This window comes from Amblyomma mixtum, chromosome 9 (genome assembly GCF_055824585.1).
Source record: "Amblyomma mixtum isolate Tamu chromosome 9, ASM5582458v1, whole genome shotgun sequence".
NCBI classification, from domain to species: domain Eukaryota; kingdom Metazoa; phylum Arthropoda; class Arachnida; order Ixodida; family Ixodidae; genus Amblyomma; species Amblyomma mixtum.
The window spans coordinates 12,530,576-12,556,463 of NC_143020.1; the positions used below are offsets into that span (position 1 = coordinate 12,530,576).

The 25,888-nt window shown below is 47.6% G+C and overlaps 1 pseudogene; it reads left to right on the forward strand.

Moving 5' to 3' along the window:
* The first annotated feature begins 5,257 nt into the window (after positions 1-5,257).
* On the forward strand, positions 5,258-7,546 carry LOC149328340 (toll-like receptor 6; annotated as a pseudogene).
* Positions 7,547-25,888: the final 18,342 nt, after the last annotated feature.

The window sequence follows — 25,888 nt, forward strand, 5'->3', positions numbered from 1 at the left end:
GATGAAACGCGTGGCAGAAAGCTGACGGAGCTTATCTCCACGCTGGGCGTCACCCTCCAAACCGACCCTGCAAACCCAACCAGATTGGGTAACTCCGTCAATCGGGACACGTGCCCCGATCTTACCCTCACTCGGAACATTCAACACGCAGAATGGATCAACACCGAGGACACCCTCGGCAGCGACCACTGCCTCATCAACATCATTCTCTACACCCGTCCCCTCAAGCGACCGCTAAGCCAGGCACGACTCCCAGACTGGACGGCTTTCCGGCAGTCCTTGACCCCGTACAGTCTGGAACAAAACGGCTATTCCTCTTGGGCCCACACCCTTATAAAAAATATTCGCAAACACGACAAGCAAATTCAACTTACAGATAGGGTGACGGATGTGGATAACCATCTCCTTCATCTCTGGGAGGCGCGTCGCAGTCTCACAAAGAGATGGCGTCGCCAGAAACACAATCCGAAGCTCAAACTTCGAATTCTCGATATCACCCAGCAGGCGGCGGACTACGCTGTCCAGCTTGCCGACTCCAACTGGGTGGATCGCTGCAATCTGGCCGCTAGGCAAATGTCTGGTCGCAACACATGGAGACTTTTCCGTAGTCTGATCGATCCCACCCAAACACGCACCGAAACTCAAAAACACCTTCAAAGAGCTATTAACAACTTTAAGGGCAATACGGACCAGCTGGCACAGACATTGCGGGATCGATATCTGTGCCAGACACAAGACCCCCGGGGGTCGGAGCATCTCTATGCAGGCAGAGAAAATCCTGATCTCGATCGGCGATTTCAACTCCATGACCTACGGGCGGCTCTTGCTAAAATGAAATGAGGCACGGCTCCGGGTCGGAACAAGGTAACGGTCAAACTTTTGGCCAACCTACCGAATCAGGCGTACGAAGCACTCTTAGAATACATAAATGGCGTCTGGGAAGGGTCCCATCCTCTACCCATAGAGTGGAAAACTGCGCTAGTCACCTTCATCACGAAGGCCGGCAAACCAATCAATACAGACAACCTCCGACGCATTTCCTTAACATCTTGTGTGGGCAAACTCATGGAAACTATGATTCGAGATCTACTCTGAGAATACTTAGAAAATCGCAACACCTTCGCGGATACCATGTTCGGTTTTAGGCCGATAGGTCATCTCAAGACATACTCCTCCAACTAAAACATGAAGTGCTTACTCCTGTCGAGTGTCCCCATAACGACAAGATAGTCCTGGCCTTGGACCTTATAGGATCATTTGGCAATGTTAAGCACACCGTCATTCTCGCCCACCTGAGCGAGACTGACTGCGGCACTAACATCTTCAATTATATTAAACACTTTCTCACGGATCGGCAGGCCTTCGTCCGCATCCAGGACGAAGAGCACGGCCCGTACAGTATTTGCAGCAGGGGTACACCACAAGGCGCTGTACTGTCCCCTCTGCTCCTTAACATAGCAGTGCTTTACCTACCCTCTAAATTGGCCGATGTCGAAGGCATCCAGCATGCGCTGTATGCCAACGACTTCACTATTTAGGCCACCCAAGGTAATGTGGGTCAAATGGAAGAATGCCTGCAAGCAGCCGCTGATATAGTAGACAACTATGCCACGTACTGCGGCCTCCAGTGCTCCCCGCAGAAATCAGAATTCGTGCATATTCGGCCATCGCCGAAGTGTGCAATCCCCATTTCCCTCTTCCTCGCCAGCGGCCCCATCCGTGATGCATCGGAGATCAGACTTCTCGAACTCTTTATTAGTAGAACACGTCGCGCAGACAAAACACTGGCCAAGCTGCGTAAGGTTGGAGACCAGGTGGGCCGCATGGTCCGTCGGGTCTCCAACAAACGCGGAGGTCTACGAAGCACGCATGCGTTGCGACTCGCACATGCTTTCGTTACGAGTCGAATAATCTATTCGACACCCTACCTTCACTTACGAAAGCAGGACGAAGATGTCTTGGAGGTTACCCTCCGTAAGATCATCAAAAGGGCGCTAGACCTTCCGATCTCCACCTCCAACGCGAGGCTCCTCGCGCTGGAAGTGGTGAACACCTATCGGGAGCTGCAAGAAGCGCACCTCACCAACCAATACACGCGTCTTGCCCAGACCGTGTCCGGTCGTCGCCTTTTGGACCGACTACAGATTCAACACAACCATCACACAGAGGAAAGGGTACGAGTGTCCGAAATGTGGAGATGCGCCATCCACGTTCGACCCCTTCCTACGAAAATGTCCAAAGAAGACCATAATGGCCGGCGGCAGGCGCGGGCGGATGCCCTCCACCGCCATTATGGCAACAAACACGGTGTATTTTATACGGACGTGGCCGGCCCGCACCACTCAAGGGGGGATGGTACACGGCCGCGGTCATACACCAGCAAATATAGCTGGACGGGCTCACTTTCAAAGCTCCTAGCGCAACTCACGCTGAGGAGGTAGCCATCGCCCTGACTGCCTCTCACCCTCAGGCTCAATATATTCTATCGGACTCGCAAGGAGCTTGTCGAAATTACGAGCTGGGTTGGGGCTCCCTCACAGCTTATCGATTACTTCGCAACGCGGCACAGGATCGAGATCCTACGCTCCGCTACTAAGTATGGACTCCGGGCCCCCAAGGCCAACCAGGTAACGAGGCTGCAGACGCAGCCGCCCGCGCACTCACTTCCCGGGCCCCTGGCGATGACCTTACCGATTCGGATCTGGACAACGAACCACTTTTAAAATTTGAAGATATAGTCAATCACTACCAAGACTCTCACCGCTAGTACCCGACCCTCCTCAAGGGGCTGGGAGAAGCAGGTGAGCGTCTTCTGATAAGACTTTTTACAAATACATTGCTGTGCCCGGCAGTCATGAAACACTTCGACCCCTCCTTTTCTGGCCTCTGCCCATACTGTGCGCAGGTTGTTGACACATACCATACGGTGTGGGCATGCCAGAAAAATCCTTCCCTCACCCCCCAACCCAACCCGAGAGGACTGGGAGGCGGCCCTGCTCGGCTGCGACGACCTTCCGGCCCAACAGGCCATGGTCCGGCGTGCCCGAGCGGCGGTAGAGTCAAATGGGGTGCCGGAATAGGGACCACCTAGTATTGTGAGGGGAGTGGCGCACTAGCGGCCACCTCCCAAACTACCTCTCAATGTGTAACTTGTAATAAATGTTTTTCACCACCACCAGCTCCACGAAACGTAGAAACGGGCGCCTAAGAACTGCGCTCTAATATCTTTCTTTGGCCGTGGAGCACTTCGATTGGCTCTCCACTGCTAAATCTTCGTTTCGGCTTGTTTTTTGTGTTCAATCTGGTTTTTAATAAAGCCATTGTTTTCAGAAATCTTTATAGAGAGTAGCGATCGCACCGTGCATTTTTCTGTGTTAAAGCTTTCTCTTGATTCACGTTTCGGCATGATTCGTCAGTTTAGAATTCCGGCAGAAGTCCAGCTGTAACTTGCGTTGCTAAATTGGTATTAGAGGAAAGGAAATGGCGCAGTATCTGTCTCACATATATCGGCGGAGACCTCAACCGCGCAGTAAGGGAAGGGATGGAGGTAGGAGTGAAAGAGGTGCCGTAGTGGAGGTCTCCGGAATAATTTCGACCACCTGGGGATCTTTAACGTACACTGACATCGCACAGCACACGGGCGCCTCTTGCGTTTCGCCTCCATCGAAACGCGGCCGCCGCGGTCAGGTTCGAACCTGTTGATTGTTTTTGAATTGCTTTTTTACTGCCATGGCCTGTTAAAACAGAACTGAACCAAGGCCTGTCGATTCCCTCGGAGGCATTAGTACACCTACGTTTTTTGCCTGAGGAGCCGACCAAAGATTTTATCTCCCAAAACACCTTCAGACTCGGGCCGCGGAAGCAGCAAGGAGGCAGACCTAAGTTGTTTCGGAAATAAAAGCTATCAAGGCCATTCAGAAAATTACTGAAATGAAAATAAGGTCTATCCAGCAAAGACAAGATGACTTTGAAGACAAAACGAACTTTTCAGATTCATTTGGTTCTCTGTTATTGGATTGTATTGTTCAGTAACGCAGCGACGGCTTTCAAGCGTCCGTGCAAGCACATATCATGGTCTAAAATTGCTCTTACAATGCATCCGCACTGCGCGCTAGCTAAAGGATATTTATAAATGCGCTTAGTTTTTCTTTCGAGTAGCTTGTCACGAACCCGACGAGAACAACACCGTCTGATGCTAACGCACATGGCCTCTTACTGCACAGGCCGACCGCTGAATTCTACTTCTCACTTATTCCTCTCATTACTGAATTATACCGGAAGAGGAGTAACTATCTGTGATTACCAGAATACAAATTGAGAACAAAGTGTGCCCTTTCCTAGACATTTTTATGCGGCACTTGGACAGCCCTACAGCAAAGAGTAACTGGACTGTGTTCTCGGAAAATGTCCCTTCTCTAATAAGCAAGTACCCTTTATCCGCGCTAAAACTAACACTCTGGGCGCTGCTTGGTATGTTGATATACTGTTTACATAAGACACCCACCAAATAAAAACAAACGACTGCACAGGTCAGCCAAGCTGTGCTCGAGCAAGGCTTGTTGGGCTTTTTACAGATTAGCTTCCAGCGAACATGTCTCAACACTGAAAACGGAAGAGAGAATTTTTGGAGGCTTTGTGCAACAGTTCATGCTAAAAATGTTAATAAAAATCGAGGGCGTGATCAGCCAAGGCGATCATCATATTAAAACCCTCGTGGCGGACAACTCTGTAAGTGGTATACTTTGCAATCAGATCAAAGTTACCCCATGACATTCTACTAAGGCACCTTTCTTTGCTCCTTTCCGCGCATCCTTCTCAATGTGTTTTATTATGGTTGTTGTTCTCTCTGAAATGCATTCATCGACGTAAAAAATATATGCCTAATATATGTCTCGCAATTTGTAACGCTGAACTTCACTTTTTGATGCCACCAAAATAATCTCAGGCACATTTTTTCTGAGATTGTCGCCTTGCATTTACTAACCTTCAGCAAAAAAGTGCAGTAAATCTGCAGTTGTACTTCTGTTTCATAGCGACGCAATATTATTCGGAACATTCGCCAACAGTGCTAATGTGCGAGATAATTCGCGCCTATTGAGAGATGTGCGGTCCACGCAGTGTCATTTTTATAGAGCTAGAGGTATCCTTGAGCTGAAATTTGATTACAATATAGCTGTTTCCCCAGCCTAACAATTAAATTATAATGAATTTAGGCTCACTGCATTCAAATTAAGACAATTATTTTTTACCGCGCTACATGAAGATAGAAGTACTTCTCGGAGTTCTTGGCTTCTGCATAGTCGCTGCCAACAGAATTTCAACTTGTAACAAGAAGGGCAGCACAAAGAACCCTTACATGTCGAAAACTGCACCCTGAAACGCGAGAATGGTGGCATAATTTCTATCAGCTGCATTGTTATTACTGAATTTGAGTCCGCATTCGGTCATCAGGCTGCTATGATCAGGGGGGTCACTAAAATTCGCCAAAAGTTCTCTGAGCAGATTGTACTCGACGACGAAAATAACTGCCTCTCGATCGTCAAGCTAAGCTTCGAATACAGCTCCAATTATCCCTCAAGGAAAAGTCACAACAAGCGAGATTCAATTTGAAGCTCTTCCTGCATATTCCCCAGTTCGGTGTGTCACTTAGGGCGCTTTTTATTGGTGTGTTCCTAGACAGTTCATACACACGCCGGAATACGTCACATTTATATGCATCGTTAACAGCAAGCCAAGCCAGAGAAGGCAGAATAACGCAACCACTTACGGCATGTACAGCTTCTCTACCATTTACTTCAGCAAACCTGCCGACAATATGTCGCGTGAAAGGCAGGCCACAGGAGGCATTTTTCCTCGGGGCACTGAGGCCCTGTCATACGCGCTCAATGAAAAGCTGGTGCTTGAAAGTACTAAACCGACTATATTTTACACCTGCTCTTTCTTATCACTCAACAAAAGTGCTGTGTCCCCGACCACCGCACGAGCAATTAGGATGAGGCCATTATTTTATGACAGTGTCGCACCTGACCTGTTTTTGCCGCTATACACAGGAGGTGAGATTTACTTCCAAGACTCTAAGCTGGTCAGGCTTTCGAAATGAGGTCGACCAATTGAATGCGAAGAGTTTAGCATAATCCGTATTTTCCAGGGCATGAAAATAGCGGACAGAGGCCTGAAGCCGCAATATTACATTCCATCCAGCCCGTTCTTCCTCGGAAAGAGTTCTCGCAAGACACTTATGTGGAATGAAAAAAAGCTGCACTGTCCTCTGAACCACGAGTTATGAACCCTACCTGCCCTCGAAGTTCTCAGTTTGAAGCTGTGCTCGATCAAGGCAATGTATGGCTCACCATTGTCATGCCTCGCACAGCTGAAGTCCCTCGAAATGTACAATAAAGAACTAACCACGCTCTCCGCTAGGAATATTGAGGGGCTGAACAGACCGTAAAAACTCAGGCTCACAAAAAATATGATAGTCTCTAGAAGTCCTGCTCCAGTATTCGCTCCTCTGCTTAGCCTAGAGTTCTCCATTTGGAGAGAAACAAAGGTGACATCATTTTCCCTGGCATTTTCAGAAGTCTCAACCTGAGCACCCTTCCCTCTCTTCTAATGTGATCGTCAACTGGTCCGAGACCATTTTTTCCCGTATGACACGGGTGGATAACCTGGAGCTAAATAGCAACAAAATTAGAGTTCTGGGCGACACTATGTACAAGGACGTTGCAGGTCTCCGTTCACTAAACATTTGCAATACCCCTTTGGACTGCACCACCTGCAGCATTAGAAATGTCGAGCTTCTGTTCAGGCCGGAAAGACAGGTTTGCTGCGATAACTGTGACGTCTGCTGTGGTGATAACGGGCAATTTGTGAACAGCCGCGTCAAGTCTGCCCTTCCAACCATTGAGGCATGCCATCTCCCCGACTATTACGTCATCATCAGGGTGCCTGCCATTCTGGCTGTCCTTGTGAGCTCAGTGACGGGCTGTGCCTTGTACGTCAACCGATGGTACATCCGCTACTTTGCCCAATTTCTACGCGTCAAGGTCCAAGGATATAGACGACTGAAATCCGGGGAACATTATCTATGAGACGCCTTTATTTCACCACTATTCAGACGCGGACTGGGTACGTGACCATGTGTACCAACGCTGGGGTCCTCCGCCCTTGGATTCCGTGTATGCATAGGTGAGCGTGACTTCATTGCCGGCATGCCCATCGTGGAAAACGTGTACCGTGCCATAGCACAGAGTCGAAAATCACTTTGTGCTGGGTCGCGAATTTTCGCGCCAGCCGGTGGTACACTTTCGAATTGAATCTTGCGCAGCATCGGCTTTTCGAGTTGGACCGCGAGAATCAGATGGTGTTTATACTGCTAGAGGAAATAGCAGAATCCCAGATGTGCTCTCTGCTAACGTATTTGACCAAGGCGGTGACGTATGTCCAAGTACCACCCACCGACTCAGACTCCATTGTGAAAGGTTTCTTCTGGCTGCAACCGCGAGCTGCCCTCATTTCTGACTTGGTACGTCGGGAGCAGCTCTTGTGAGCATTATGTGTGTGCTTCTTATTGTAAACGACGTTTTCTTTTCCCCAACGCGAGTGAACTATATTCCATGAGCTCCGTATTATTTTGATGCAAAGAAACCACTTGGCGGTTATTAATGCTACCTTTTACTGCCTTTCTATGTCTGCAGTTTCTATCTACGGAGTTAAAAAAGTTTTATTCCACTACAAGCTTACAATTTCCGCATGTCCTTATTGGTTGTGTTCCCGATAGTAGGCTCTGCAATTTCCGCGGTGTTCTTGGCTGTCAGTTCCAGCATATGAACCTTACCGCATTTACGACTGCGTACCTATACCGAATAGCTTGCAGACGCCTATATGTCCAGCGGCTTGAATGAGGGAATGAATGTTTGATGGAAGCGGTCATCTGCTACGAAAGAGCGCTGGCTCTGACATTAGGTCGTTGACGTAGATTTTCCTTCAGAATCGTGTGCATGGAACGAAAGCAAGCCACTGTTTAGGCTTATTGGTGCCCCCCTGAGAAGAGGCGTAGTAACGGTAGTCATCCGCAAGCAGTAAGCTCGGTGCATGGACCGCCTTAATGGTCGATTGGTCTTCATCGGTGGTAGTACTTTTTCTTTCGGTGTATGGAGTCCAAGAGGTTTGAAAAGTGACTGTGGCTCAACCAATCTGAAAAAACAGTGATGACAAGTTTGCAAACACATGCAAATCGCAGCAGTGACTCAGAGCACGCATTCAGATTTCAGATATTTGGTCCGTGAGTATAAATTCCGATTCCAGCAACACTGTTTTCATGCTCGAGTGTTGTGAGCTTAGAATGCAATACAGTAGAAACGCCAGCAGTCAGGCAGGCATAACGGTATCAGGTTTTAAATGAGCTTTATTTAAAAATGCTGGAAGATGTCTATAACTGCTCCACAGCTACCAAAGTCTTTCATAAAGTCCGCAATAAAATTACAATAAGAAGGGTGTCAGGCAAGGAGGCGTGATGTAGCCAATTCTGCTCACCGCCTGTCTCCAAGAGGAATTGAGAGGCTTGGATTTGGAACAGTTGGGATAAATTTCATATAGAATATAATCTGCAATTTGCTGGCGGCATTGCCTTGCTAAGTAACACGGGGGATGGATTGCAATACATGACCAATGACTTAGGGAGAGCAGAACGGCTGGTCTAAAATTTAATATCGAGAGACCAAAGTCATGTTCATCAGTCTCGCAAGAGAGAAACAGTTTACAATTGCTAGCGAGGCGCTAGAAGTGGTAAGGCAATATGTCAACTTATTACAGGTAGCCAGAGCATATCTGTATCACGAGAGGGAAATAAATAGAAGAACAAGAACTGGGTGCTGTGCATTTGCCCGTTTCTCTCAGATCATGAATGGCAGATTACCAACATCCATCAAGAGAAAAGTACAAAACCACATTGAGTCTTTATTTAAGCTCTTTTGAAATGACGCGAGCGATTTTTCTTTTATGTGCATCCATAGACAAGCAGAGGCTTATCAAAGCAAACCTTCACCGAAAAGCAGTAAAAAGGCGTGTAATAAACGCCGCAAGTAAATGTTGGAGGAGGGAGCTCAGCAAAGATCACTGCGTGACATTTCCTTTCAGATAAATCTGGCATATTGGAGGTGTCGATTCGCGACATGCATGCGTGCATTTTGCATCTCCACGGTTCTTTCAAGCCACCGGTGAAAGCGGGCGTTGAAACCACTAGATGGGCGACGCTTGAACACACAGAAAGCAAACCTTTGAAGGACCTCTCCCGGTGCATTTATTCACTTTATCCTCCAGAATGTGTTTCGAGGGTGCTGGATTAGGAATGTCCCCATAAGTTGCCGGTCGTTCAATTTCACCATCAGCAGCAGCCTGACTACGCCCACTGCAGGGCAAAAGACTCTGCCATGTCTCTCCAATTAACCCTGCCCTTTGCCAGTTGCGGCCACCGTATCCCCGCAAGCTTCTCAATCTCATCCGCCCATTTAACTTTCTGTCGCCCCCTGCTACGCTTGCCTTCTCTTAAAGTTCACTCAATCACCCTTAAGGACCAGCGGTTATCTTGGCCTCGCAATATATGCCCTGCCCAAGCCCATTTCTTCATCTTTATTTCGACTAGGAAGTCATTAACCCGCGTTTGTTCTGCCACCCATCCGTCTGCTTCCGATCTCTTAACGTTACACCTAACATTTTCTTTCCATAGCTCTCTGCGTTGTCCTTAACTCAAGCTGAAACCTCTTCGTTAGCCTCCACGTTTCTGGTGAAGTACCGGTAGGATACAGCTGTTGTATACCTTTCTCTTCAGGGATTTCGGCAAACTGCTGCTAATGATCTGAGAGAGCCTGCCATATGCGCTCCACTCATTCTTATTCTAGTTATTTCCCCTTCATGATCGGATCAGCGGCCACTACCTGCCCTATGTACACCTACTCCCTTACCTCTCCCAGTACCTCGTTGCCAATTCTGTACTGCTGTTTCCTAGCGAGACTGTCGAACATTACTTTGGTATTCTGCATGTTATTTTATGGAATACCCTTTTACTCTGCCTATTTCACTCAACCATCATTATTTGCAGCTCTTCTCCTGAGCGACTTAGCAAAGCAATGATAAAGCGATTCGCAAATTAGATAATCTCCATTAACTATTATCACCAACTGTTCCCAACCCAGGCATTGGAACACCTCCTGTAAACAAGCGGTGAATAGCATTGGCGGGATCATGTCTCCCTGCCTAATACCCTTCCTTAGTGGAATTTTATTTCTCACTTTATGAAGTACTATGGTAGCCGTGCAGCCGTTATAGACATAGTCAAGTTGCCGGTGGTGTTGCTACGCTGGTTTCCGGAAACTGGATGCACTGCTTCAAGGGCTTCTTGGTTAAATAACTTACAGGCGAAGCGATTTAGGGAGTAACGAAGAACTTTCACGCAGGCTATTTATAGATGGATATTAGAGTCACTACGGCCACAACTCTCGGCTGCTCGCCTAGCCGACCACCTGCACAGAGGCTATGGACACCGCGTCCCAACTGTCGGACTGGCGCGCCATGCACCAGCTCTCAACTTCCTTCGAACGTCCACAACAATATGCCCGCGCCCCTTTCCACAAGCAAAATAAACTGTGCTAACTGCAGCTTCCGGCCTTGTTGGATAACAATCATCATGTAACAAAAGTGCAAAAGCAACGCGAGGGACGGAAAGGAAACGACGCAGACAAGCTCTAACTCGCAACTGAGGTATCATTGCTGAAACACGCAATTTATACAAGTCATTTTGAAAACACATAAAACATAAACAAGCAGCCCCTCCACGGAAGCCGAAGTCAGATGTAAGAAAACGGAATTATAAGCAGCAGGTGCCACTCATCGATATGAAAGAATCAGTTGAGCAAGAAGATCCGTTATCAAAAACGATGTTAATGCAATGTGGAGGCTAAGAAATCAGTATCACAGTCTGCCAAATTTCCTAATATATAATATGCCTTCATTATCTCTCACACGCGCTGATCGCAATGTCTGAAAAGTATGACGGTGCTAGAAAAAACTGGTGTGCAATTATTCTTCTCTTGCTCTTCTTTTTTTTTTTGCTGCGTCCTCGGCAATGCTCAGGAAGATTCCCGCAATGATCTTTTAGGGAATTGCGATGTTCACCCAGCCTAACGTTGAGCCAACGCCAAGTTTGCCCTATATAGACAGCTCGGCAAGGGAACGGTAGTTTGTACACTACAACCAAAATGCAGGGTACAAACGGGGCGCGGTGCCTAACAGTGCACCCATGCCTATTTCGCTTTTCGCTATCACCTTCTTGCCTGTTCCGAATCTCTGAGCATAAACTGTTCAGCCTATCTGGCCCGGAAAAAAGCCACTTGGAAGCCATAGCGACACCCTACCTTCTTTATCCTATGTGCCATTTTATGCACATAAGGCATCACGCTAACCTTGTGGAGCTCCCATCCAACATCTTTGGATTTGTGTCCCTCTTTAATGCACCGCGCCAGTTTGCCGCAAGTCACCAAGATGACATGCATGGGACACCCCGATTCCTTGAGCCTGTTCGCCTGTGCAGAGACGTTCTTTTGGAAGGAGCGAATGCAAGATTTTTGTTGGCTGCCGTAATGCAGCATGTCGCGATACCATTCTTGATAATTTTTGAGTGCCCCGAGTGCCCGAGGCACGCACAAGTAATCGGAGTTTTCCATGCATGTCATCTTGGGGACTTTCGGAAAACTGGTGCGATGGATTAAAGGGGGACACAAATCCCAAGATGTTGGACGGGAGCGCCAGAAGTTTAGCGTGGAGCCCTATGTGCATAGAATGGCACATGGGCTAAAGAAGGAAGGTAGATTTACCACTCTGAACGTTATTTCGAAGGCTGTAAACTACAAACTTTGCTGTGTACTAACCTAATAGAGTTTTCAACGGTGCTAAACCCTCATTCAGACCACTTTATCATCCTCAAAAATGAATCATATGCAACGATTACAGATATCGAGTGTGCCGACAGGTTTATCTATTTTCCACAGTTTTTATGAGGTAACTTCAGATGGCTTTCCTCTTCCATTTACCAACATTTACCAAGCCAGGCAAACATCTTTTGCACACGTTTTTGATCTATAGCTGAGAAAATTAAGCTAAGGTCATCACCTGGACTTCAAGAAATCTATACTAAAAAACTAAAAAAAAACACTAGACACATCAATGCAGGATGTTTGCCTTTAATCTTCTCTCTGCCTTTTCTGGAACCATGCCGGATCATTGGAAAGTGGGAGAGGTCTTCAAGTGTGCATTTCAGGTAATAAAAACTCTTGGCTAAATTACAGCCCTGTCTCATTAACAAGCGCACAATGCAGGTTCATGGAGCATGTGATTTTCTCTAAATCATGACCTTCCTAATCTGCAATCACTTTTTTCACTCTTACAAAAGAGCTTACGTAAGGGTTTCTCCTGCGAACGGCCCAGCCAAACATTATCTATACCGGTACACTTCCACACCTCAGTACTCAAACTGTCCACACACATTTGCAGACATAGAACACTGCCTTACACAGCGCCATGCAGCCTTCCAGTCCCCCGCCTATCCTATGCCCCCAACCCTACCGTGGCGCATATGGTTCGCCTCCCTGGATCTGAGACTGCAACGTTCCCTCGTCGCCTTGGCCCAGGACCTATTGAACGCCTAATAGAAAGGATGTTCTAACAAAAGTGTCACACTACCACCACCTGCGAACCGCAGATGGCACTTTTCATTCATGACTTACATGTCCGTCTTGAGTCGAAGATACAAACTGACGCAATCTTTCTAGATTTTGCTAAAGCTTAAGATAAAGTTGTTCACTGTCGCTTGCTATCAAAACTTCAATCACCACATGCTTCGACAAATATTCTAACCTGGACTGGAGAATTTTTTACTACTTGTTCACTAATTCTCCTTGTCAATTACAGTTTGTCATGCCTCCTTCCGGTAACTTCTGGCGTCCTCCAAGGGCTCTTCTTTCGTCCGCTGTTGTTTCAGATACATGGAAACGAATTGCCTCACAGTGTCCCCTATGACATAAGCATGCTTCCAGATGACTGCGTCATCTACCGCACCATCAATAACGCCTCTCACCAAACCGCTTTGCAGTCTGGTCTTAAAACATTGTAGAACGCTGGAGCAGTGCGATTATTGCCCTGAACGCCACTGAATGTACATATATGTCCTTCTCTCGCCGTCACAGCCCCTTCTCTTACACCATCGGTAACATGCCACTGGAGGTAGTGGAATCTTATATGTACCTGGGTGTTGCCCTTTCTCGCAGCCTATCTTAGCTAGCACAAATCACCAATATCATCTAGGCATCTAATCAAACTAAGCACCAGGCTGCACGGGGCAAGTTGGAAGTTCACGGCCAGCGCTAACATACAAGACTCAACAAAGGGAAGACGACATGGGCACTGGCTAACAAGTGAAGGTTTAATGGAAAACTGAGAAAATAAACAAAATGAAAATGAGCGAAAAGCGAAAGAAAACAGAAAAAAACGTCAACAATTGCTCTGCAGAGGAAATGCACTTCTCAAGGGTTTATCTTTAGAGCGACGAACGGTTTTGCCACGCACATGTCCGAGCTCTTAGCGATGCAATATGCTTCAAAAATTTCCCAGCCACTCTGGTTACAACCCTTGTATGCTATCGACGTGTTACCCAAGACCGGCAGGCAAGGATGACCATGCTCTTTGCATTCGCGACGTACAGCACGAGATTAGAAGGAATTTTTTTTTTGGTCAAGGAAATTTTCGTGCTCTTTTAATCTGACCTTTTATGCACCTAGTCGTTTAACCGTCATAAGTCTTTCCGCAAAACAAAGGAACAATATACATCACCCCCTTTTTTGCAGTTAATGATTTTGCCTGCACGCGATACAGTGCACCTTTGAACGTCCTTTCTGGAAGGGGCCGGTTCCAGGTTCTTGTTCACTGCAGCACACACTCTGTCGATGGCGGAGAACACCACATGCACATTGTGCCGCTCTGCTATTTTTTTTAGACGACGCGAGGCACCGTGCAGATACGGGATGCACGCGACCTTCTTTAGTCTCTCTCACTGGTGCACCAGAGGAGAATGTGTAGCCGTTTTATTTTAGTTCAGCATCAAGCTGAAAAACTTCTACGGAAACGCGCCATAAAAACTTTTTATTTGGCAAACACCATCGTCATCAATGCATAAAAAAGCACCGGTGGAACACCAGGTCGACCTAAATTACTTGAACCGGAAGCTAGTTGCGCCTCCTTGGTCGTCGCTGCAGCTCTACCGGGGCTGGTTCCTCTCATCTGTTCGGCGCAGCGCGGTGCTTGTTCCTCTGCGTGCTCCATCCACGAGTGTCTGTTGCTCACCCGGAGAGAAGGCCTGGGCACAGCTAAAGGCAGCCTCTGCCTGCGGGTGTAGAAACACACAAATCTGTCTTCATTGCAAAGTTCCACCAAAAGTAAAGCTTAGGTTCACGGATAGTCGATTTATTAGTGGGACCAAATTGCTACGCCGAATAGGAGCAGCATCTAACAGAGGTTAGAGTGCGCGTAACCACACTTGTCGTACTTTGTCACTTCTTGAAGTTTGTATTTCTCAGCGCACACCTGTGGCTTAAGAAAACTGGCGTAACTTGCATGTTATCTCGTCTTACCACAGAGCTGCAAACAGGGCAGCAACCATCCGTGTTACGGCTCGCCGCAAGAGGAGGAGCCGCCGTGGCCGTCCGACAAACAAACATAATCTTGGGTTTCGTATTGGCGATTTTTCCGAAATGGACGCCATGCTCCGGGGGCGCCGTGAATAATTAAAAATCGGATCGGCGCGCTAGCAACCCCGTGGTTTGCTCCCTGTGATCGCTTAAACGGCCCATTTAGGTTTTTTTATCATAGTTTCTCTAAGCAATCATACCTTAGGAGCCATGTATCTTCAACGTTTAACCAGACTAACGGGTCGCTACTGTTAATATGAAATATTTAGGGAGACAAGAATACGATGACAGCATCACATAAACAAGTTATCCAGCGGTGGAAGAACGCTTGCGCGATGATGGCAGCGCAGTTCTTATCAGGCGCTTCGAATATGTTTCTAAAGAGATGATTTGCGTGGACTAGAGGGGAATACCAGACGTTATTTGTTAAAATCATCTCTCTGCATGCATCATTAAAGGCACATTTCAAGCGCGGATAGTTTTGTTCCTGAGCAGCCACGCTTGGCTAAGTGGTTATGGTAGCGGAAGGACGTGGGTTCAATCCCAGCAGCGGCGGTCGCATTACCATGGAGGCGAAAAACTAGAGGCCGCTGTACACTGCGATTTAAGTGCATGTTAATTAATCCCAGATGGTTGAAGAGACCGGTGATGCGAATCATAAAAGAATAAGAATGGGGCTGAACGCATATGGCAGGCTCTCTCAGATCAATTAATGGCACTTTCCCAATATCTCTCAAGCGAAAAGTTTTTTACTGTTTTACGGGGGTTTAACGTCCCAAAGCGACGCAGACTATGAGGGACACCGTAGTGAAGGGCTCCGGAAATTTCGCCCACCTGGAGTTCATTAACGTGCACTGACATCGAACAATACACGGGTCCCTAGAATTTCGCCTCCATCGAAATTCGACCGCCGCGGCAGGAGTGACCCCGCGTCTTTCGGGTCAGCTGCCGAGCGCCACAACCTCTGAGGCACCACGGCGGCAGCGGCTCAAGAGAAACGTAAACAACAGTCTATCTTTTCAACTCTTGGCAGAAACGTTGAGGCTAATGAAATGTGTTCACCTTAAGTTAGGGACAACGCAGCGAGGTATGGAAAGAAAAATGATAGTTGAAGCATTAAGAGGCCGGAAGCGGGCGGAGTGGGTGAGGGAACGAGCCCGGCTTATTGGTGTCATGGTAGATATTGTGACGAAGACGAAGCTGGCAGTGGCGCGGGACGGAGCGCTCGCGCTAGGCCAGCAGCCATTAAATCATCTCTTGTTCATGGTTCACCACGTCTCATTCTTCGGCTGGCCGCCACGTAACATTTGGTGTGAGAGCTGCTGGGGTCCCTTCATCGCCTTCCTGGTCACGGAGCTTCGGTGTCCTGCGCCTGCCGTGGACGTCGGCCGTGAGTGCCTGGTCCGCGCCGCCCGGCCATGCCCCAGCCCGACTGACCTGAACCGACCTCGCCGCTAACCCCAGCCCCGTCCCCCGCCCGGACCACAAGACACGACGACCCAAGACCCGACCGACCCGAGACCCAAGACCCACACGTGAAGACTCCGCACCCCTGCCCCTGCCGTCCGGTGCGTCCACGGCCCTCGGCCGTCAGCTCCTGGCACCCTCCGGCCCGGATGCTTCATGGACCGGGACTCATTCTCTCATCTTTCTCATCGTGGCGGCCAGCACTGCACCATCTTCTACATACTGTTCAACCCCCCACTCAGGACCATTGCCATTTCGCCGTCTGTTCGTCACCGATCGGGACGATCGCTCGGAGGCCCCGGGTAGTGTGACGAAGACGAAGCTGGCAGTAGCGCGGGACGGAGCGCTCGCGCCACTGCCAGCAGCCATTAAATCATCTCTTGTTCATGGTTCACCACGTCTCATTCTTCGGCTGGCCGCCACGTAACAATATCAAGAGGAAGAAATGGGCTTGGGGAGGGCATGTAATGCGGAGGCAAAATAACTGCTGATTTTTAAGGCTAAGGGAGTGCATTCCAAGAAAAGGTAAACGTAGAGGGGGCGGTAGAAAGTTAGGTGGGCAGATGAGGTTGAAAAGTTTGAAGAGGATACGGTGGCCGCAGCCTGCAATAGACAGGGGTATTTGAAGGGACATGAGAGAGGCGTTCGCACTGCAGTGTACGTAGTCATTCTGATGATGATGATTGAAATTAGGCTAAAGAAGATGGTTCAACACGCGGTAGGCTTCCACTATTGTGTCGCTTGTATTCCGAGTCACTTTTGAACGTTAAACACCATAAATCTTACCAAAGTAGTTCTGCGAATGACCGAGTTCCAATGACAAGCTTTAATACAGGATGCGTGTATGGTCATAACGAGCTTCATTATCCACGCAAATAGGGGTTGGGTGATATCACTTCAATTCTTTTTCGGCGGTTCTTTTCGAACTTCGTTCATGCTCTCGCTATCAGCGAACTCAGTCAGTGAGACTGGTGAATGGTAAAAATCGAATAAATGCGAAGAAAAAACAATGGGTCGTACGGCCAGAAATTCATGGGCACCTACAGAAAGATGGGCGATTTTTTCTAGCTTCATACATTAGCAGCGCAAAAAAACAGACAAGTTTGAAGTTTAGGTTCATGTGTTAAGTAAGGGTGTGCAAAGAATATAATAATGCGAGCTCCAAAAGGAAATACACGACACCATCGATGCGCGCCAGCATAAATTGACTCTTCCGAGGCGCAATGTTCCAGTAATTTTCGTGCAATAATGATAAAATGCAATAAAGAGGCTTATTATCAACAGCAACCGTCTTAGAAGAATGAGATCCAGTTGAAACGGAATGTGAACTGCGTGAACCAAGCTGTTCCTCAAAGAATGTTGAATGTTCGTAAAGTTCTCAGGTGCTGTTCGGTAGTTCAGCTTTTCTGCTCTTCTACCTTTATAAAAAGTCTGAAAGACCCAGAAAGCCCGCTCCTAGATGTATTCGCGAGACTCACAACAGCACCACATGTGGCCCTTTTGCCGCTCCCGATGTCGATCACTGGTGACAATTTCTTTGCGGGCTCCTGGTTTATGCTACTCTGCCGGGCATAGTTAGCACCTCTAACGAAGCGGCGGTTATGGTCGCCAGGATGACCATGCGATTTTTTTCATATTCTTAAGTATTCCCGCCGCGGTGGTTCAGTGGTTCAAGAGCTCGAAAAGCTGCTCATGGACCAACCGTCAAGTTACGCTGTTCAGTGGGAAGAATTTAAGCTGTTCGTCAAAATGAGGGCAATTGAAACAAGCAGTGCTATCAAATTTGAAGAAAAGCAGAAGGAAATCCAGCTCCGTGAGCAGCTTGCGCTGCTCATTAATGTTGAAAGCAGTCAGCCAGGAACTTGTTTTAATGAAATAAGAAATACAAAAGCGCAGTTGGAAAAAATAGACACAGATAAGTACAGAGCAGCGGTGGTGCGCGCACGTGCTGAGAAACTGTGGGCAGGGGAATCGCCAACAAAACGAGCATTAGGCGATGAAAAAAGATACGCTTGTCAAAAAGAAATACGCCAGATACAAAACGGTGACGAGGTATCGGCCGATAGCGTCATTATCAAAAGCGTAATCAGAGACCATTTCAGTGACTTGCTGGGTCACACGCGAAGGTGGAGGGCAGTTTCCATAACGATTTCCTACCGTTTATGCCAAGGCTCAACGATGAAGTCAGAATTCGTCTTGAACAGCCAATAACCGTTACAGAGCTAGAGGAAGCAATAGATCAACTGCCATTGGGTAAAGCACCCGGTCCTGATGGTTTAGGAGCCGCCTTTTACAAATATTTCAAGTCAGAAATCGCTCTAATTCTGCTGAAAGTTATTGTCGAAGCGTACGAGGAAAAGCGTACGCCATTGTCATTCACAATATCGCACACTGTACTCATACCGAAGTTTGCTGAGCCAGAAAAACGTCTGTTAGTGGGGTCTTATCGCCCGATAAGCCTCACAAACGTAGATTATAAGATATTCATGAAGGTTCTGGTAAAGCGAATTCAGGGCGTCATAACCATGCTAGTGGGGAGTCATCAAACTTGCGGTATCAAGGGTCGGAGCACAGCCACTAATATACACATAGCGCTAAGTGTGCTTGAATGCTGCGATGCACTAGGCGACAGGGTGGCAATGATGCAGCCAGATCTCGCAAAGGCCTTTGACCGTGTATCTCATGAGGTTCTGTTCAGCTTGCTAGATCAGGCTAATGTGGGCTGTGTAATAACGGAGGGCGTACGAATGGCGTACGCGAACTGCACAACGCGCGTCATTGTTAATGGGGAGCTGACTGAAAGCCTACACATACGATCTTCAGTGAGGCAGGGATGTCCTTTGTCACCCCTACTGTTCGCAATCTATCTTGAGCCCCTTTGTCTGGCTATACTAAACTCTGAGTGTATAGCTGGCTTCAGGTTACTGTCAGCGCATGTTAAAATCTTAGCTTATGCTGACGACATCGCCGTGTTCTGCTCAAGTAAACAGAGTATCTGTGAAGCCACGGCTGTTGTTGAGAAGTTTTGCAAATGCACCGGGGCGCAAATAAATTGGGAGAAGAGTTATGGATTCTGGCATGGTGACTGGAAGGAAACGCCAGACTATTACTCCCTACTTCGGTGGGCCACAACTCCGACGACGTATCTTGGAGTACCGCTGAACTCTTATAGCAACCCCGAACCATACTGGAATGAACAAGTGGCAATAGCAAAGGAAAAGGCCAGTGGGTGGCAGGGGCGACCACTATCAATGTTCTCGCGCGCCACTGTGTGTAACCTGTTCCTCATCTCCAAGATATGGTATGTCATGAATGTGTTGAGCGCCTCGCGGATCAATATTCAAAGGATCCATCGGGTTTTTGCTGTATTTATTTGGGCGTCGACATGGGAAAGAACTAGTCGAACAAACTTATTCTTGCCCGTGAAGAGAGGAGGTCTCGGTCTTGTTCATTTATTTGTACGACAAATCGTGTCCCGCTTTATGTTTCTTCGCGACCAGAACGATATTTTTCTTTGCACAGTTATGCAAGTTCGTTTATGTCGATTGCTACCAGAAGTTGTAGTATGCTCTGTTGAAAACATGCGTGGTACAGTGAGAGGTTATCTGCGTGAAGTTGTGCTTGCGTGCAGAATGTTACAAGTGCGATTTTCAATGCAGTACCTCTCCAATGTCACTAGAAAAAAATCTGTATAAAGATTTAATTGAATCAATGCTCCCTGTACCCATTTACCGATTGTCAAACTGCGGAGGCCTAGGAGCGGATGTGCTCAAAAGGGTTAAAAGAATGCCAGTTTACCCATCTTTGAAAACTTTCTTCTTCAAACTTCATACCGGAACTCTGTCGGTCAAAACATAGAAGCATGATAAAGGACTCTTTGTCCCTTGGTCAACAGATTGCTTTGTATGTAAAAAACCTGAAACAATAGATCACGTTTTTTTAGATTGTTGGGATGCGGTTTTTTTCTGGGTTGTGCTTCAAAGAACCCTAAAGAAAGATTTACCGCTACACCAGCATGGCATCAGGTTCTTACCGGTAGGAAAACAGGACATCCCTTATGACACTATTATGCTCCTTGGCCTCCATAGTTTATGGAAAACAAGGACACAATTCGCAATGCAGAAGTAGTTGTGAGACCTCCAGGCGAGCATTTCATTGAAGGTGTCATACATCTGAAGGAAGTGTATCAGGCACTGCCTGATCAGCCAACTTGGTTAAATGTGTTGGATGACTTGGTTGAACTGAAAAAATTTTACCCTGCTGTGTCAGTGCAAGTGTTGCTGACAAGTTTTACTTCTTTGTACCCGTTGTGAAAATGCAATAAAGAAAAAAAAGCGGTGGCTCAGTGGTTACGGCGCTCGGCTGCTGACCCTAAAGACGCGGGTTCGATCCCGGCCGCGGCGGCTGAATTTCTTGAAGGCGAAATTCTAGAGGCCCGTGTGGTATGCGATGTCAGTGCACGTTAAAGAACCCCAGGTGGTCGAAATTTCCGGAGCCCTTCACTACGGCGTCTCTCATAGCCTCAGTCGCTTTGGGAGGTTAAACCCCAATAAACTAAACCAAACCAATATTCAGTATAGCTCTCCTGGTGCAGTTCTGCACTAAGGATTTCTTTCGCTAACGGTTTTGTGAATAACATTCCGAGATTAAGCTTCCCCAAATGGTTTACGCTACGTATGAAAAAACTACCAGAACAATTAAAAAAGAGACTTCAGAAAATGTCAATTAGAAATCGCAACAATTCCTAAACCTATTAGTACTTTTTTAATTGGTACTAAGGAATAGAATCGTTGGTTTCATCCGTATGACATAGAATTCCGGCAAGGCTAGGGGAATTTTGTGGCCGAGCGCAGACAAAGGACCTCCAGTTTATTTGTGGATTTTTTTGTGGAGTGAATCCGCTGGCAGCTAACGGTCATATGAGCGATTAAGCTCTATGTGTTGATGTTCATTTGGTCGTTCACAAATATTTCTTCATGCATAGTGCTTGCGAACTGTGCACTTTAATTTCAGCGATTATTGTTAAAAAAGTAGAGTTTCGTGGCGCTCCGGAGAGGTCCAATATAACGTTTGTAATGCCTATCTTAAAAGTCAGTTCGAGTTGGAAAATATTACCAAGAGGAATAAAGGCACAAATAAGACGTTACACTTGCCTCCTGCCCTAGAAGAAGGCGCAGAACTTCCAGCCTTGGCATCCGTCGATGAATACGGGACGTGATAGACGCGCAGGGTGTTTTCCTCTCGCTCCAGAGACTTGCGGAGGGCGCGGTCGGCGGCTAAGAAGGCGTCGTCGATGCTGTCTTCCCGGGCTCTAAGCAGCTGCAACGGGTCGTAACCCAGCGCCACTCGCAGCGCATTCAGTACTCGCTGCTGAATGTCGACCCCCAGGTAGTGGACGCCCAGAAGAGTGCGCCCCGGAAACAATACCACGTACACGGCAGTGTGCTCCAGGGACAGCTGCTCCGTCTCTTCGGTCAGCAAACAGGCGGCCACTGAGCTGTCGTACGCTTTCCAAGCCAGAGGTACTTCGCGCTCGCTAAGCCGCAATGCAGCCGCAATTCGCTTAAACATCGCGGGACACTCGTTTGAAGTCGGTGCTGCCCTAAGCTTGTGGAGGCGCCAAACTTTGAAGCCTTGCCACTGCAACAACCAGCAGCGCAGCCAAGCTATGCGTACGAGACAGGAATCCTCTCCCGCATCCGCTTGCACAGCTTTGCAGATGGCACCGGGGATGTCAAGCGGGGGAAGTTTCCGCAGCCGTGGCAGCCACGACAAATTCTCGTCGTCCAAAGACCTTAGGTTCACTGGTCCGATATCGAGCAGCAGAACGTGCAGATTTAGCAGCTGTTTACACACCGCCACAGATACCATGATGAAGCACAGTTGCTGTGCTGATGCAAAGATCCTTCACGAGCGTTCCTAGACGGGTTGAAATGCACACCTGCGTCGATGAGACGAAGAGGAAAACCAGTACGCTGTCACTGTTATCTACAGGCAGCTTTCCGTAAGATTGTAAAATATTTTATGCAAGAAAAGCTTGCGAACCATGCTTCTGGAACATCTTATTGCACTTCCGCCATACCTGCGAGGAGAATGATCTAATAAAACACCAAAGGGGCGTGCAGTCTGCAGTTTCCAAACTAAATCACGCAAAAGCATTAAGCTGTGCCATGGTTACTGCTGTCGTGAAAGATACCAAAACACTTATCACGAAAGATACAATGACAAGGACGGAAAAACAGAAAATAAAGCGTGCACTGTACATAGCATGCGCGATGAACACGTTTCAGGCATTTGTCACCATCATTTCAGGCCTGTAGAGCGCCTGTATAGGTGGTGTTTAGCAATTGGTGACTTTGCCTGTTCGGCCGTTGCGCTGCCAGAGGATTGCACGTGTGAATATAGCACAAATGTAATTTAATCGAGCGCTCTTTTTTACCTTCTAGGCCGAAAGAATACGCGATGGAACAAACTGCGTTCTTCCAGGTCAACTGCTACGGGCGCGAGACGCTGTAAAGGATACTCAAGGTTGCCAGCGCGGCATGTGGGCCGCGTCGCTGCCCAGGCGACGACAGACGAAATTTTAGGGAATGTGCAGGGACGTGTCTAGAAAGGTGAAACGCACTTTAGGCCGCCTGATATTCTTCGAAGCTGCGCAACGGCATCGACGTTTGCATCACCGCACAAAGCTGGTAGTACTTGCTGGAATTTTGTGGACTACCACAGTAGTCTGCGCAATTCACGAAGAGGTACGATTCGTCCGTGAAATTTCACCGCTCACGAAGACGATGCTACGAAGAGCAGGGGTGCAAAGCGTGGATTGTCGCACTGCTCAAAATGCAGTGTTTGTTTTGCAGACGCATCGGCTTAATCCGCACTGAGTGACGGTACTAGTAATAGAAAAGGCATACCTCTAAGACTAACACGAATACTTACATGGCCCACGACGCACTCATTCGCTACAGATGCGGATGAGTTGTAAATTTTGCGCGAGCGTAGACAACGGATGTAATTAGTGGATAGGTATAAATGAATATGATAGTATAGGAGAGACTACGGGGATGGACAGCTTGGGTATTTCGTTGTGATTCATTTCGAATTAGTACCGCAAAATGCTGAACACGGTGGAAGAAGCGGCACGCTTTCACCACTGTGCTGGTGCTGCTTCTCCATGGTTTTGTGCTTCGTGTTTCTCGCGTTGCTTTAAATGTCGAAACTACATTTAGCGGCACTTTTTGTTTTTCGAGCTGGTGCGAGGTCATGATAACTCCGCTAGCGACTCCTTGCTTTACATTGCAGTCACGGTGCGATAAGCAAAACGATGTTACCTGAATATTAGATACAGTTTGATATCGTTATGTAAACCAGCAGGCCATTACATTATTATTCATCAGTGCTTATTATTCATCAGCGCGCTAGTTCATTACCGTCGTCTTATTTTTTACCAATACAGGTGTCAAATAACACCTACGAGGCGCCTTAATCAGCTGCATTTCAAATATACTCGTAACGAGAATTCGAATTGGTGTGGCGTGTTGGATTCAGCGCTGAAATATATCTTGTGCACCAGCTGCGATTTCTTTTTTACTCTCACTAACTTTGCTCACTACTGGCCTCAGTTTAGCGAGTTCAGTAAAACAGAGCAGCTCTTGCACCCGGAAAGAAATGTTACAACAAAGCTAAAACGTCGAAAGGGCAAAACAAAGCTTTTTTTTTGCGAGCGCATCCTTGCAAATAAGAGACCCAGCTAACCCCGTTCCATCTTCATCCTCGGCAATGACGGGCGCTCATTGCTCGCTTCCGAAGCGCCAGCTGGCCGATGCTGGGGTCCCTATATCTTCCATTTCACTGCTTTCATCATCCTGTGACCTCCCTAGGTGTTACACATTATAGGCGTCTCCTCCTCTGCCACTGTGGCATCATAATACAGCGAAGGTAGTGAGGCCCAGGAACACGAGTTAGACGTCTACCATTTCAGAAACTTGAAACGACCCAGTTACGAAGTGAATGTTGAAGTGGAAGGCAAGCCATTGAAACTCACATGGACTGCGGCACGGCTGTTTTAATTGTTGAAGACAGTATATAACATTATTTCTTACTACGGGTGAAGTGTATGCCAAATAGCATATCACAGCGCACATACGCGGGAAATCAGTTGTGTCTAGAAGGTCAATGTTACTATCAGTCCTATTTGGCAATCACTGCGTAAAGCTGTCTGTTTTCAGAACGCGTGATAACAGGAGGCAGCTGTCGGCACTGCTAGTTCACAACCCGCTTGAACTTCTTCAGTTGTAGTGGAGGCCGATCGGCCAGATTTCGTACGTAAGCCGCGTTTACGCGCAACGCGAGGAGGAGGAGAAAAACCCCGATTTGGACAAAAATTGATGCTCAACCATAATTGAGGGCAGCCGACACGATGGCGACTTTCAAATGTGGTCCGGCCCATTGTAAAAATTCGGACCGGGCCAACTCGAAAATTTACCGTCGAACGATTTGGAGCGAAACTGATGTCGAACCATAAATGCCCGTGGCCGGCACGATGGCCACCTCCAAATAGCTTAAGCATATTCCAGTTTTTGTGTTATCAGTGCGGTATAAATACGTGTTCGAAGGTGGGAAGCACCACGGTCATGGTGCGTTTTAAGAGATCTAATTACCGATTAGCGGATGGAAGAATAACGTTAATTTCCAGGTTATGTCTGAATGAAGGTGAAGACCGAGGTACTTGTACGCAGTTACCAACTGGACTGGAGTATTATTTAAAGAATACACTGTTTGAATTCCAGGCATTCGTATAGTAAAAGACAACTATTGTTTTCGAAAGGGTAAGCTGCATCAGCCAGGTAGAGCACCATGTTTTCACACTGTCGAGGTCAGACTGAACTCAGTAGCCGAGCTTACCACTCCTAACCACTCGGCCACCGTGCCAGGCGGAGGCCGATGGTATTATATTGCCAAACTAGAAAGCACCAAACCAACATTTGCAGACGGCTTTCGCGTATCACAGGGTTATTCTGGTTGCGACTTAAAGAATGATGAAACAGGAAAAGCATAGGCCTCGCCACTTGCTCGATCAGAGCCACGGTCTCTGCCACGTGCAGAGAGAGTAGAGATGAAACATGACGATCTCGTAGCCACGGAGATTACCGCTATGAACCGCTACACGCTCCTACATTGCTTAAACGGGTTTTAAAAAATGTTTGCCATTTTAGTGTCCGTTGAGGTCATCTCAGAAGTTAAGGCTCGTTCACACTTGCCCACAATTAAAGCGAGCGAAGGCGTTCGGCCGCACGCGGGCCGGGGCGGAAAGTTGCGCGGCAAGGCCGATTTCCGCCGCCTGAAAAATTCCGCGGCTGGAACATGGCGGCGCCCTTCGACGTCGGACCCCTAGCTTCGGACTGAATTCGTGGTTGTTGCTGCCTTATTGAGTGCGTTCAGTGGCCATGAATGAGGCACCAGTCTTTCGTTTCGTCTCACCTCGTCTATAAGAAAGCGTATATAAAATAAATTTCTTTTATTTTTGAAGCAAAAAGCTTCACTACGAAGGTCGGAGCCGAGCTTCGCGTATGCCACATGTCGCATGCCGCGACCGAGTGGCGTCACAGAAACGAAACGACGCCTGTAAGGGAAGGAAAATGAAATGAAAATTGGTTTTAAGGAAACGATGGTCTTTCATATCTCGGTGGACA